The sequence below is a fragment of the Brachyhypopomus gauderio genome, chromosome 17, assembly GCF_052324685.1.
Source record: "Brachyhypopomus gauderio isolate BG-103 chromosome 17, BGAUD_0.2, whole genome shotgun sequence".
NCBI classification, from domain to species: domain Eukaryota; kingdom Metazoa; phylum Chordata; class Actinopteri; order Gymnotiformes; family Hypopomidae; genus Brachyhypopomus; species Brachyhypopomus gauderio.
In genome coordinates this window covers 2,795,263-2,811,754 of record NC_135227.1, presented here as the reverse complement: position 1 = coordinate 2,811,754, position 16,492 = coordinate 2,795,263, and the positions used below count along the sequence as shown (strand labels likewise).

The window sequence follows — 16,492 nt, the reverse complement described above, 5'->3', positions numbered from 1 at the left end:
CTTAAACTGCTTCCAAGGTGGAGGCCATGTTTCCAACATTGAAAGAGAAAGACACACTCACTATACCACATATCATGTCTATAGTGTAGCCTACATAAGAAGAATTTTCTCTGAACTTGGTAGTAGTTTTCAGTAATCAGACAGATTTTTTTCAGAACAAAATGGTCTCTCGGAAATACTGTCAAGTCTAACTTAGTGACGGCAATATGGATTTAAATTGATATTGCAATAAATGTCAATACATCACAATTTGTTCTCAAACAACTTAATGACTGAGGGTTAACTGTATATTGTGTCATGTTATAAAATGTTACCTTACTGACCAAAAACATACATTTTCTCACAATACCAGTAAACCTTAAAGGGAACCCCAGCTGGTAACACTTGTAAGCCTTAATATGCTGTAATTAATCTAAATTATTAAGACATGTTGTAAAAAAATCACAAAAGCAGCAGATTTATTTACAAATCAACGCTTTTATTAGAAATATTTGACATATGGGCGCAGCCATGTTTTCTGACGTGCAATGTCTGCTGGGTAGATGAGGTCAAATGGTTGCAGTGCGCTAAACTTGACTGCGGTTGAAAGGAGTTTTTTTTTTTTTTTTTTAATTAAACCAACACAACATTACAAAAACAAATAAAGACGTACATGAGTTAACGACCATTTCACATTTACATACATTTCTAAATGAACTATTTTAAATAATTCCTCCTTAAAGTCAAGTTATAAACACTTTATCAAACTACCATAAATATTAGTCAAGTAACTTAACTTAGCAATATTAGAAATAATAAAAAAAATAAAAACAGAAACAAAACTTCAACAACAACCTGGGCTTAAATCAGTTTAAATTCTGAAATAAACAAAAAGTTTAATTGCAGGGGCTGTATTAACTTTTCTTAAGGATTTACAAAATAATGTGAACAGATATTCAGTTTCTTTCAGTATCTTTCCAGGAAAAAGGACTTAGTTGAACAGACTTAGAGATTAACCAATTGTGCACTTCTTTCCAAAATCTTTGTGAAACCTCACATTCAAAAAATAAATGTTCAGTTGATTCCACTGATGATTTACAAAATTGACAATTCTCTTAAATAAATTCCTGTGAAGGATATATTTCATTAAAAATTTTAAAGTGAACTTCTTTAACCTTAGGAACCTTTATTTTTTAAATAAATAAATCAATTGCTTTTATTCCTCCATCTTCATAATTTTTGATCATGTCTGCTTTTCTGATATAATGATGTTTATTTTTCCAGATAAAATTGAAAATTAGGGTATTTATTTCTTTTATGGTTTTTTTTTTAGAAAGGGGTAAAGAGTAAGTGGGGTATATTAGTCTCGAAATAAATTCAGATTTTGTCAATAGTGATCTTCCAAATAGCGTTAAATCTCTTTGCAACCAATTATTTAAGATTCTTCTGGATTTTTCAATTGGCTTCTGAATGTTATTATTATAACTAGATTTAGAATCTTTAGACACCCATATACCCAAGTATCTAACTTCTTTTTTCACTGGGATGTTATACAACGTATTTTCTGAACTGTCATGAATACTTAAAAGTTCAGATTTATTAAGGTTAAGAATTAGACCTGAAGCCTGGGAGAATGACTTCACTACCTGAAGAGCAACTGGTATTTGTTCCTTATTTTTCAAAAACAGTGTTGTGTCATCTGCTAATTGACCAATAATAATTTGTTTTTCATCTATTGTAATGCCTTCAATTTGAGAATTTTTTCATTGTATGGACAATAATTCAGTGACAGTAATAAATAACAGTGGAGACAAACTGCAACCTTGTCTTATACCTCTTCCTATATTAAACCTTGGGCCTGTTCCTTCATGGAGGGAAACACAACTATTGATGTATGTGTGTAACATCTTAATTATATCTAGAAGATGTTCTCCAAATCCAAAATATTTTAGTGTATTGTAAATGAAGGGATGTTCAAGTGAATCAAATGCTTTCTGAAAGTCAAGGAATAAAATATAAGAATTGTCTTCTACACTCTAAAAAATATTCCAGTGGCTTTGTAAATATCTCAATAATAAACAGCTATACTGCATTTAAAAAATCTCTGAAAATAATTTAAGCGATTGTTTGAGTTGGACAAGTAAAAAAAAATACCTAAATCTCCAACAGTTAAATTTGTCCTCAATTTACATCTTCTATTTAAGTTTATTTGAAGAAAATAAGTTAGTAGTTGACTAACTGATTAGATTTTTAGAACATGCTTAATATTTTTGGTAGATTCCAAATAAAATAGTTAAGATAGGAGTAATTTAACTGATCAGTTTTAAATACTACAATTATTATTTACTACAAATCAATATTTAATTTTCTTCTATAAGAACTGAAGAAATTGAGTAAGTTAACTTAAATATCATCACGTGGACACCATTAACAAAAAAGTGCGGGAAAAGACCAGTGCCTCCTGGGAAATCTGCTGAGGAGCACCGCCTATTGGTAAGTAGTCAGCTAGCAGCTGTTAATGTTGTTTTTCCAGGTAATTGTGACATCTGCATTTACAACTTTAACTTACGGTTACTGAGTATCCTGGGGTATTACTTTCTGCGGTACAAGCTCTAAAGCTACCGCTCTGTTTATTTTACTCTACTCTGGCGTAAAGTCGGTAATAAATGCCGTTAAAAGGCATGTCTCAGTGCGGTGAATTAACAGAGCTAAAATTATTCTAGCAGTTAAGTGAGCTTAATCGTCCTTCTGGTTGGCTAACTAATAACTACTAGCTAACGTTACCGGTGAGCTAGCTAGCTAGCATACTTAGTAAACTGACTGAGAACTAGCCTTAGCAGCGAGCTATCTAGCTAGTAACATTAGTCACTATAATTATATTTTCAGCAATATGATTTTCTATGTGTAATGTAACTAGCTAACAAACTAGCTACCGCGTGCATTAGCAGTATGGCATCTCTTTTAAGATGGGTTATGTCCAAATCAGAAAATGTTTTTATTTATAGAGGAGATAGCTAGCTAATGTTTTACAGTGCCCCCAACCAACCCCACTCTGTAACATTTTAAATAAAATGATAAACAATGAATGTAGTTAGTGGTTACATATTTTATTTTTAAATCTTAATCTGGTCTTGGTCTCTGTCTTGATGCATTTTTTAAATAAAATCTTTATACTACAGTTGACTCCCAACTATCACTTCTATGTGTAATTTACTGAGGAACTTAAATTAAGCTTGGTGGTGGTCAATTGACTAACAATGTTTAACGGTAGTGTTTTGAAAAAAAATTAATCATGCTAATATCGCATAATTGTGCTTAATTGTGACTGCACATGTTACCTTAGGAAGAATGGCATTACATTTTAGTTTTACTGAGAGAGGATGCATTACTGATACCTGCCACATGTCCTGTCTAGCTAGGAAATGTTAAACTGACTTTTATAGCTAATGATTTCAGCAACTGTTGTGGAACTGTTTTGTCACATATATGACATTGTATATACGTTCTTAAGGAGAAAGCCACACAATAGGTTGTCCAACCTATTGTTTTCAATGAAACATTTCATTTCTATTGTTAAAATTTCCCCCCACTTGTCAAGCATATTTTAAAATGTCCTATTTTTGTTTTACATCACCAGTAGCATTTAAGAAGAGAAGCTGAAGGATTAAACAAAGGAGGTACGTTGTCCATTTATTAATGTGCTCCTGGATGATAAAATAGGTAAATGTTGAATGTAAAAATTTACTGAATGCATTTTGAACCAAGCCTGTTCAGCACACATCCAAATTTCTGAATCCCAAAATTAAGAACTTAATATTAAAGGAGAATTCCGGTGTGAAATGGACTTTGGGTGTAGTAAAACATGATAAAAAGTACTAACCTTTGTTGAATAGCCCATCTCTTTTCTCCCGCCGCTTTCAGAGGTCCAGAAATTTTGTACATACAGGCTTTAGAATGGGTGAAACCTGGCATTTCTTGCTTATGCAGATAAATAGCGTTTTACACCGTTATCCACACCTCATTAGTAGAATCCAGAGAGCACTGGCATTTAAAACGAGGCATTAAGAACATTAAAAGTGCACAAGCAGTTTATTAAAACCACCGTTTACATTCTGTAACTTGGCTAAATCTCTGGGTGCCACCATCTTAAAGTAAAGATGTGATCAGCACAGTGACGGACACGCAACTCAGCGTGTACTTTAGCATGAGCTCCATTTTGTGCTCTTCACTCTACTGAACTCGTCTTTACTTTAAGATAGCGGCACAAAACTGCTGGATCTCAGAAAGCTGTGGGAGAAGGGGGCTATTCAACAAAGGTTAGTACTCTTTCTCATGTTTTACTGCACCCACATTTACTTTTACACTGGAGTTCTCCTTTAGCTCGACCTGTGGAAATACACTGTAGTACCTAAATTATTTTCTTTTCTCATACATTTTCAAAATAAGCATTCTATTTTTTTTTTTGTTAAAACATGTATCGATAAAGGTACAAATATATACTATTCATGCTGATATGCAAAGTACCTTTTTAGGTGAACAATTGGACTTTAAAGATCTGAGTGTATGTCGGTGTCCCTGTCTTGTAACATGCATACTACGAGTGAGCTCTAACAAAATGTTTTTTCAATGTCTGCAGAACCCTGCTGATGCTTCTGTCAGTATACAAGAAGAGCTGGCAGAGGAGATGATGAAGATTTACCTGCTGCGGAATCAAGAGTCATTGGAAGAATCAGCTGATGTAGGCATTGTGATTGAGGGCACCACGGTCTTAGCAGATCCTGTTGCTACTTGTTGGGACTGACCTATGCCTTGGATCTTAGATACCCCAAGAATCTCAAATACAGTTTTGAGTTTTTCCAAAAAGTACTGCTGGAGCTGGATTCTGGAAACCCTTCAACCAAAGTTCAAAGACTCAAAAACTACCTGCATGTGTAGCTTCAAAGTACTGATCGCAAAGATGTTTTGCCGTTGGGATTTTCAATTGGCTGTGTACTACTGAGTGAAGGGATGACTTCTCATTAAATGCAGGTGGAGATTTCCAGAGTTTTTGAATCTGTCTGTGATTTGACAATGTTTTAAGACTGTTTTCAATTTTAAAGATGAGTTCTAGTTTTACACCGGAGTTACTTTATATTAAATGTTATGTTTTATTAGTCTAATCAATTTTGAGGTTTTTATTAATCCCAAACAGCCTCTGTTCACAGCTGTTGTGTGGAGTCTTAAATAGAAGGACTCATTTTTGTTGGTGTATTGTTTGAGATGGCAAAGTTAAAACCAGCTCACTAGAGTTTGCTACATATTCCATACATACATTTACTGCATGTTGCATTTTTTTAATAGTTATTTTTACCTAACACTTCAATTAGATCTACTCAATTGTTTTAAATAGTTTTAAGTAAGGATTCTATTTCTTTTCAGTCAATATTTTATTCTGTAGAGCTTAATGTGATTACTCATATCTACTTAATTTTTTCACTTTTACTCAACTCAGATAGTATATGTAAATGATTTCACAGCTTTAAATTTTACTCAATTTTACTCAAGTGTGAAAATGTTTAACCAAAAAAATTAAGTACATTACCGTTTTACTTTTTAGAATGTACTAGATCACTGTAATCTATAAGATCCAAAACCAATCTGATATTGTTATGAATAGATCTACCTTTCATGAATCCTGATTGTGAATTGCTAATTAATTTTGAAAGACCTACTTTTAACCTGGATGCCAGTACCATTGTAAAGAGTTTGTAGTCTGTATTGAGAAGAGTAATAGGCCTTAAGTTATTTAACATTCTTTTGTCTTTTTCTGGTTTAGGGATAAGTTTTATTAGACCTTGTTTCATCATTGTCATCAATTCCTTTTTATTAATACTTTCTATAATTGCATCAAATAGTAAAATTTTTATCTCCTCCCAGAAATGCTTGTAGAAGTTAGCAGTTAATCCATCAGGACCAGGTGAACGATCCGATGCAATTTTAGTGATGACTTTATCTAATTCGGCTAATTTTAGGTCTTCTTCACAAATATTTTTGAAATTGTCGTCAATTTTTGGACTCTTATCCTCTATTGTTTTTAGATTATATAATATATATATATAATCTATAGATATATAATATAATATATAATTTTATAATACAATAATATTATATAATATAATATATAATATAATACATAATCAATATTATTATATATATATATATATATATATATATATATATATAGATTATTGTTTATATAGATTATATAAGTATTTAGAATATTGTTCATTATAAGAAGGGGAGTAAATATTACTGTAAAAACTGTATACTTCTTTGGATATTGTTTTTGAGTCTGTACATTCCTCCCCATTAATTAATAAACAAGTAATTGCATTTTTTTCTTGTCTTTGTTTTTCTAGCCTACTGAAAAATGATGAATTTTTTTCTCCCTCTTCTAGCCACTTTGCCCGTGATCTGACAAATGCACCTCTGGCTTTAATCAAATAAAATTGGTCTAATTCAGTTTGTATATTAGAGATTTGTATTTTATCTTCTTCTGACCAAATACATTTAGAATAATAATTGAGCAAGGTTTTAACCAAATTGTTTTCCTTTTCCCTTTTTTCCATTTCTAGATTTTTACTAAAAGCAATAGATAATTTCCTTATTGAGAATTTTAAAAATTCCCATTTTTGTATTCGAGATAAGTTTGCATTATTATTCAAATCTATAATCAGTTATTTAATTTTACAGCAATATGCATCATTTTTTAAGAGGGATGTGTTGAATTTCCAATATTCCTTCCTTCCCTTGAAGAGAGTTTGATCAGACAGGATCAGGCTTATTAAGCAGTGGTCACTAAGGGGGCTTACAGAAATATTAGTAGTGACTTTGGATTGCATTAAATTGTACACCATTGGATGATAATGTTTTGATTACAATGTCCCCAGCTACAAAGAGTGTGAAAAACCTGAAAGCATTTCTTACCTACTGATGTTTTACTAGTCAGGTCATGTGCAGAAAGCTGATGTTTTTTCTCCTTTGCCAAACCTTACAAAAAATGTAATAAATATATATTTTTACTTTATCACGCATGGTTATTTGGTTTGGTGAATATGCATGTAATCTTCAGTGTTACACAGTACCTGTGAGTAGAGTATCTGTGGGAGAGTGGGTGACCCATATAGTTGGTCCTTCTTCAGGTGCCAGTCTGGGGTCTAATCAAGACAAAACCAGGCAGGTGCATCAAACTTACTCTTACAAGTTACAAGTTTTGTAAAGTTTATTATGTCCCAGTACATATCACCTCAGGATTGTTTTTGCCAAAAAAAAATTAGAGATAAAAGCTATCACAAATAATTAAAGTTAAATACAATTAATTTAAATAGAACAAAAATTCAATAATGAAATGTTAGAAATAAATTTATAGAGGAAAACACATTATTAAAATTAAATGTAGACATTTAAATAAAACGTTTGACATAAAAGATATAGGCTCATTCCCATGTCTCAACCCCATACCCCAACCAGTTTCCTCTCCTGGCTGCTCTATGTCTTGTCTTGCCATGACCCTGGCCATTTCTGGCTGTCCCTGTCCAAGCTGTCGACCCCAATCCTGCCCGTTGTGTGTTCCCCTATTCCTGTTAGGTTCTGGTCCCCCTGATCGTTTGACTCCATCTCAGCCCCTCTGTATCCCTAACCCATTTGGGTCAGAGCATGCAGATTCAAGAATGTTAGTCCATGAGTCAGAATGCTCTGAGAGGAGCACACAATTATACCAGTATTCTAACATTTAATTAGCATGAAGTTTACTGTAGTTCTAATAAAAATTATATTTTATAGCTTCACACCTTGAACCAACGGCTTCCATATCCTCAAACCCACAGTGGTTCAGCCATGGGTGACGGACTGTTTTAACGTCAGCAAAGACTCTCGGTCGTAAGAGATGGCTGTGGTTGGTGCAAACCTTGATGTGATCATCTGCAGATAACCAGAAGAATTTGGCTTTTTCATGTGTAAAATGTTGGAGGATGATAGGCCTTTACTTCATTGTGTGCTAGTTAGATTTACTTGTGCTTTAGGAAAGTGTAATTGTGAGATACTTCTACTCACTACACTAATCAAACCTTGCTGGCTCAACACCAAAAACCTATAGGAAAAACTGAAGATGTTGGCATTATCATTATTTTGATCACTTCAAAACTGACCTCTTAATCACTGGTGTACCGTTATTCCTTCAGAATGCCTAAGGTGTTGATAGCTGTGCAAACTAGTCTAAACAGCGTAGCTAGGCCAAAAACGGTCAATACCTCACAATCCGCACCTAAGTGTGCCTGACCAGACAGGCACGCTAAGTACAGGTTTAAGCAGAGATGCTAGGTGAGGGAGAGCAGTTATGACTGACACACAGAGGTGGGTAGAGTATTCAACAATTTTACTCAAGTAAAAGTACAGTTACTTGAACCAAATGTTACTCAAGTAAAAGTAAAAGTATGCATCCCAAAAATTTACTTGAGTAAAAGTAAAAAAGTACTTTGATTAAAAGCTACTCAAGTAGTGAGTAAATGCATGAGTACTGTCTCGTGTCAGTAAATTACATCATGGGAAATTGAATTACGGGAAACAATGACTTTTAATGATAATGTAACCCAATAATAAAATATAGGGTATGATCCTGTAAGGAAATTAATCTACAGGGTCTGGGATATTGGAGTGAATAAATAAAATTGGTAGTTGATATAATTTAAATTATATTTGGGGCAGCTTAGAGACAACTCTAGCTCGCACTCAACTTAAGCACACAAATACGCAGACGAATGGAATTTTTTTTTTTTAAATGATGTCTATTAAAAATATATATATACTATGTTCATGAATAATAACAATATATATATATATATATATACCATACATTCATACACACACATATATATATATATATATGTATACAACAAACAAACCAAACAACAAAAAATGTCTTGTCTCCGGACTAACGCCGGATCCGTATGGAACAGTCTTACGGTGACGGTGTTAGATGGAGCTCGAAAAAATTGCAGTACTGGTGTCCAGCAAGTATAGCTCTTGATCCGGAAGACGGAGCCGTTCCAGAATTTGATCGCTCTCAACAGTCCACTGATAAAGAAAAATGTGATAATTCAGACACAATATGTGGGTGTATATGCGATATAACCAGCAAATATAATATTTGCGCTGGATGCGAGTTCTCACGAGCAGCCACCAGACGTTTCACCTCTCACGGCGCTAAAACAGCACACTCACGTATCGACAATGTAATAAAATATACACTAGCAGCACTAATGGCCTGCTTAAATAAAATCACAAACAACTATACAATTTGAACTACAAGATATATACATTGGATGGCAGAAAAATTCAATATCAAATACATTTACAACAGTTAACAACAAAACTGAACTTGACGTTAACCACTGCATATCGGGCTAAGTTTCCCCATAGCTAGCATAAAGCACAACGTGGTCGGTACATATTTTAGAACTCGGAAATAAAACAACTCTACTAAGTAATAATAATAAAATAACAAAGACATTTTCTTACCTGATAAAGAAAAATGTGATAATTCAGACACAATATGTGGGTGTATATGCGATATAACCAGCAAATATAATATTTGCGCTGGATGCGAGTTCTCACGAGCAGCCACCAGACGTTTCACCTCTCACGGCGCTAAAACAGCACACTCACGTGACCTAGAGGGGGTGCTGCATTACAACTCTAGACCCACAATTACAGGTAAGCGGCAATTAGTTGAGAAACGTGCCTGAAATGCCAAACTAAAAGAATTTTTTTTTTTTTTTTCTTGAATAAAACAAATAGCAACAAGAAATAATTAATTAAATACACCACTTTGTGGGTGGGTTACATCCTCCCCTGCTGAACACTGACGTCCTCGTCCGATACTTTAACCAAAACCTGTGGTCACAAGACTTAGTAAAAGTTCACTCTGAGTCTGCTGTACTTGAATCTGCTGTTGCATCATATTAACTAACTGACTAAGATAATCACTGTGGGGCTTTTGAATGACACTTTGAATGGTGCGGGTTGCAGTCCATCCATTGTAATCTCTTAATTTCGCAGGAGGGTGTTTTTCCCGCTGAGACCGTCGGGGGAAAACTTGTGGTTCTTCCTCTATTGAAGTAGCCTGCTCTTGCTCACCTACACTGGAGCCTGAATCCATTGGTGCAATATCAGCATTTTCATACACTTCAGCCCTGTAGCTTGCAGGTTCTGTTTTGTAGGGGGATGAATTGTCCCTTCCGCTCAACACAGAGTCATCATTCTGTTCCTTCCAACATGAATAATTCTCTGCAACACTGCAATCTTCATCCTGTGAAAACAACAATTCTTCTGTACTCGAAGGGTCTGAGTGTTCCTGGTTCAAGGTGGAGATAGAACTGATTCCACTTTCCAGCACAGAATGGAACTCCAGAGCTTCAGGATTAAGAGTTATGTTAGGGTTGCTTCTCTCAGATACTTTTCTATCTTTGCTGCGTGTGACTGGTCTATTCTGTCCACCAGCACCTTCTGCCTGCATATCTTCCTGACTGATGGGCAGAAACCCACAAGGAAGTAACAGGTCTCTGTGTAGCACCCGCTCTTGTCCCTGACCATCTTCAGCCTTGACAACATACACAGGGATCTCTTCATTAGGTTGCTTGACTACTATATATGTTGTGGGCTCCCAGCGATCTGCAATCTTGTGTTTCCTTCTAAGATTTACATTACGCACAAGAACACGGTCTCCCACCCCAATACTGGCAGCAGTCACTCTTTTATCCCATCTGGCCTTATTGAGAGCTTGTCGCTTTTCTGCATTTGCTGTAGCTAGCTTATAGGCATATCTCAGCCTCTTCTTCAACTCCGTGACATAATGTGAGTGAGTTCTAGGATTGTGTCCAGCTGGGCTTATCCCAAAACAGAGATCAATGGGCAGGCGGGGTTGCCGCCCAAACATTAGAAAAAATGGCGACTCTCCTGTAGCATCATTTTTTGTACAGTTGTACGCATGTACAAGAGGACGCACATACTTCCTCCACTGCTCCTTCTTCTGATCACTTAAAGTGCCCAGTAAATCCAATAGGGTGCGATTGAATCGCTCAACCGGATTTCCCCTGGGATGATACGGTGTAGTTCTGGACTTGACACCCGCCAATTTACAAAGTTCTGTGACCAATTCGGACTCAAAATTGGCCCCCTGATCACTATGTATGCGTTTAGGGAAACCAAAGTTGCATATGAGGTTCTCCCAAAGAATTGTTGCCACCGTCTTTGCAGTCTGATCTTTTGTTGGGAATGCAAGGTCATATTTTGTAAAATGGTCTGTAATAACCAATATATTCCTAGTATCACTGGCGTCTGGCTCTAGTGATAAAAAATCAATGCAGACTAATTCAAGCGGTGAATAGACTTTGATATTTACAAGCTTAGATGCCCTTTGAGCATGAGATTTCCTCCTAAGGCATCTCTCACACGTCTTACATTTGTGTTCAACAGAGACTGCCATTTTTGGCCAGTAAAATCTAGCACGCGCAAGCTCCAGTGTTCTTTCATACCCCATGTGACCAGTCTCGTCATGTACGCCTTCTAGTGCTCTTTGTCTAAGGCTACTTGGAACTACCAATTGATTATACTTTTCGCCATACTGATCAGTAACTTGACGATATAGAACTTGGTCAATTAAGATCAATCTTTGTCTCTCTCTCCAGAGCAGATGTACTTCTCTAGGTGCCGTTTGCTTATCTGAGTCAGCTAACCCCTCACCCGATTGTAAAAGCCTGATTATATAACTAATAGTGGGATCATCTCTTTGTAGCTCTTCCCAGTCAGATGGAGTCATGCTGGGTAACGTGGAATGTCCGGGCCATGGTTCAGGATCCACTAAATCACTCGGGACAGCCCTCTCATCACACAGCAGCGTTTCCACTGCAGGAGTCACCTCAGATTCGCTATCGTCTATTTCAGATTCTTTGTCCAGTTGCACGCCTCCTCTCATACACCGCACACCATGTCTAAGGCACAAAGTCTCTAAGACAGCTGGGTTCATTAGTTCAAACTCTTCTGGAGAGTGAGCTGCTCTATCCAGCATCCTCATTACTCTCATCTCAATATCCTCAGAGTCTTCATCCTCCCCTGCAGGGGCATGAGGCCTACGTGACAAACCATCAGCATCCACGTTAGTTTTCCCAGCTCTGTACTTAATATCGAAATTGTACATGGACAGAGCGGCAAGCCAGCGGTGTCCAGCTGCATCTAACTTGGCAGTAGTAAGCACATATGTTAAAGGATTGTTGTCCGTTAGCACGCTGAAATTGGCACCATAAAGGAAATCATGGAACTTTTCACATATGGCCCATTTTAGTGCCAGAAACTCGAGCTTATGGACAGGGTAGTTCCTTTCACTTCTACTGAGGCCCCTACTCGCATAGGCAATGACTCTAGCTTTCCCCTCCTGAATCTGATACAGCGCAGCACCCAAACCAGTGGTACTAGCATCTGTATGGAGGATGTAAGGCAGCTTCCAGTCAGCAAAGCCCAGTACTGGCACAGCAGTTAGATTTTGTTTGACAGTCTCAAAGGCGTTTTGACAGTCAGGACTCCACTTTTCAACCACAGATTGAAATTTTGATCTGTTCTGATGTGCCGATGTTTTGTGTCTGGTGGAGAATCCTCCCTGCAACAACTCATTTAGAGGCTTTACTACTCTAGAGTAGTTTTCCATAAATCGGCGGTAATAGCCTGAGAAACCCAGAAATGATCTGAGCTCTCTGACTGTTTTAGGCGTAGGCCACCCTTTTATAGCCTCTAATTTGTCAGGGTCAGGCTGAATACCTTGGGCTGAAATCACATGACCCAGGTATCTCACGGAGGTCTGAAAGAACCTGCACTTGGTAGGAGACAACTTCAGCCCAAATGCAGCGATCCTTCCCAGTACTCTCATTAGCCTCTCCTCATGTTGTTCTAAGGTTTCTGAAAAAATGATCAAATCGTCTAGGAAAGCAATTACTTCCTGCAAATTGAGCCCTGACATAACCCTCTCCATGGTCCGTTGAAAAGTTGCAGGAGCATTAGTGAGACCTTGAGGTAAGCGGCGGAACTGCCAGTTTCCAAAGGGCGTAGTAAAAGCAGTTTTTGGACGATCTGCTTCCTCAACTTCCAGCTGATAGTAGCCACTTTTTAAATCTAAAACGGAGAACCATTTACAACCAGTGAGTAAGGCAAAAGTCTCCTCTATCCTTGGAAGAGGATATGCATCTTTTTTGGTTATATTATTGAGTTTGCGATAATCCACGACCATTCTAAGATCACCATTTTTCTTTCTAACTAAGACCACTGGGGAAGCATAGGGACTGTTTGACTCCTCTATAATGCCGATAGATAGGAGCTCTTTCAGATGTTTCTTTAAATCCTCAAAATCAGCAGGTGACACTCGACGAGTACGCTCTTTGAATGGTACGTGATCTGACAATTCAATCTTGTGTGTGACACCATTAACATGCCCGACATCTAAATCATGCTTAGAGAAGGCACTGGATACTTCTTGGTTTATTCTGGACATGATGTGCAGTTTAAACTCTTCTGGCATAGGGGAATTCTCGAAATTCAGATCCAGGGGAACAGCAGTTTCTGAAACCGACAAAGGGAATTGCTGAACAGAAAGTTTGGAAGCATTTGGATCACCATAACTGGCACCTGGATTCACTGGCTTGACCCAATCCACCAGAAAACCTTCTGCAATCCTCTGCCTGGGTTGCAAAGTTACACTGTGGTCTGATATGTTTTTAACTACTACCCTAATTTTATTGTGTGATCTGGGTTGCACTTGGATCAACTGTGCACTCACCACAAGTCCACCAGGAAAAGGGCCTCCTGCAGGTTCCTCTAGAACTACTGGTCTCATCCATTTAGACTTTTTGGCATGACAAATCCCAACCAAAACACGGCTCTCCTCTTTATGGATGGTGACTGCATGTTTTCCGGACAGACGGACAGGAATAGGATTTCTATCAGTCATCTCTGACTTCAGCTTTGCATCACAAATAGCATAGGCATTGATCCAGTCAGCATGTATGGGCAATGTGCTGAGGTACTGGTTCCCTCTCGTATTCTGACAGTCTTGAATAAGTCGTCTAAGGACATTGGTCCCTACCAGTAAGGGAGTGTTAGCATTATAATTTTGATCGGGGCAGATAAGGGCTAGAATGGTGAAGGTTGTTCCTGTCCCGCAAACACTGGCTGGAAATCTTATATCCATCTCAATATACCCAAGGTAAGGCACCTCTTGTCCCGCTGCACCCTCAATACGCAGGATATCACCTACAGAAGATAGCTCTCTGTGATACAAATGCTGCCTATAGAATGATTCTGAGAGACAAGTCACTTGAGATCCAGTATCTATGAGGCAATGACACTTCACCCCATCCAACCATGCTACCCCATCATAAGGCTCTCCCACTAAGCCAATAGGTATTTGTTTCTCAGGCTTTGACACACTGTCACTCAAGCTTAAAGTGCATGCAAATTGCTTTTGGGCTGCTTTGGAACTTACTTCATTTGTAGCCTCCGTTTGTTCCCCAACAGAGGCTACACCCCATTTAAATGTACTGATGGTGAAGCTTTAGTGCTTTGGAATTTATTCTTTTGTTCATGTCTTTGCATTAGTTTCTCTTGAACCAGGGCTGCGTTCACTGGATTTTTACAGTGCTGCAGAAAATGTGCGTCCTCTCCACACCGATAGCAGAACTTCAGTGTCCTGGTCTTTTGAGCTTGAGATTTATATATGGGAATTTGTTCCAGTTTTGTCTTGTTCTTTGTTGTATCTTGTGTTGTGGATTTAGACTCTTGGTAGATTACTCCCCTATTACCGTTCCCTACTTCAGATGCAGCTTTTGCTTCAGCCACCTCTATTTCAAGCTGATGAATCCTTCGTCTCAAATCTTCCTTTTCAGCACTATTGCAACTCTCAGGTAGTAATTGCTGAGAATTAGAGGTGAGATGTGCATGGCTACGTGCCTTAGTCGGTAGGATGCCAAGATGGCGACTTTTCCTCCTCTCTTTAAGTTGCCTTTCCTGCTCGATCGACCTAATCTTAAACAGCAGGTCTGAGTAACTCATGGTAGGCTGGGACGGGCATGTCAGCACATCCTTAAGACGTAGCTCTGTTAGTAATCCCTCATCCCAACAACCACGAACAAACTGCTTCATGAGCTGCACATCTGCATGCCTGCCTGCCATACCCTTCTTCTCAACAACTTCCTGCATTAAGGCCTGAAGCCTTCTCAAAAATTCAGAGGACATTTCTCCACTGTTCTGATGTGTCTCAAGGAATTGGATGTAAAGTTCTTCACCACAAGTCACACTGCCGTATGCAATTTCCAGCTCATGTAGATAGAGCTTGGGGGGTGCATTATCACCAGCGCAGAGTGCTATGCTGATAGCAGGAGGGAGAAGGCTATCTAGTATCTGCCTCCTCTTGTAATTTACAGACAAAGCGTCATTTCTGATCACCTGTCTTGCGTATATTTTCCAGGTTTTGAAGTCAACTTCCCCAGCCGGCTTTGGACTCTGTCCCGAGAAAGTTCGGATCTTATGTTGAGATGTGGTGGGCTCTAAGGAGTTGGCATCACGTTTTACTACATGCTCTACAACTACCCGCTGTACATCTCTGGGAATTAGAAAACTCTCCTGTGCCTCAGCATCAGTGGTCCTGTCCCTAGAATGAGAGTCAACGCTAGGAGCAAACGACACTTTTGGAGTAACCCGTGGAAAATCAGAGCTGTCTGACCGAGTTGGTGTGACAAAAGTTGGGGCAGAAATCTCAGAGTCTGCATTATGAGCAAATATGCTAGAAGCTGGAGTGGAACTAACTGGGTTCTGTGCACCATAACCTACACCTTTTGTGATTTTATTAGCAATATGCTGGCTAAGGTTATTGGTATCCACGCTATATAAATCTGCCAAGCACTCTATCTGGGCCACCAGGTCATCAGCCATGGCTCCCAGAACACTGTCTAGATGCTCTGACTTGTTGGGAGCCTCTGTCTGCAATTTGGTCTTGCCAGCTTCAGGACTATCTACCTGAATTACTTCCCAATACCCATTGCCATCTGCATTTAAGTGTTCCTCCTCCAGCAGTAGTGGAGTAATACACTCTTGGAACTCACAAAGTAAAACCCCAGAAGTATTTCCATCTACCCACTCAATTCTCATTACCTTATCAATCAAACTGAAGGCTCTACGTACATCGCTGAGTGTTACAGTGGGATGTACATTTTTCAAGAGCACTGAACGTTCAGGGTCAAAATCATACTGAGTACACACATCCATTTTGAAAACTGAAATGTAGTATAACCAATGTGTAGTATACTCAATATGTAGTATGCTCAATGTGTGTGCTTAGTCAATGCGAACACAAGTCTACTCCGCAGCGGGCCCCACGTTGGGCGCCACTTAATTTCTCTTATCAGTTGTAACCCAATAATAAAATATAGGGTATGAT

The 16,492-nt window shown here is 38.0% G+C and overlaps 1 long non-coding RNA gene across 1 annotated transcript; it reads left to right on the top strand.

Annotated features, from left to right (window-relative positions):
* Positions 1-2,279: 2,279 nt before the first annotated feature.
* LOC143480921 (uncharacterized) lies at positions 2,280-6,033 on the top strand. The gene is made up of 3 exons (XR_013121915.1): positions 2,280-2,472; positions 3,617-3,656; positions 4,616-6,033. It is a non-coding gene; the product is annotated as an uncharacterized LOC143480921 (long non-coding RNA).
* The last annotated feature ends 10,459 nt before the right edge of the window (positions 6,034-16,492 follow it).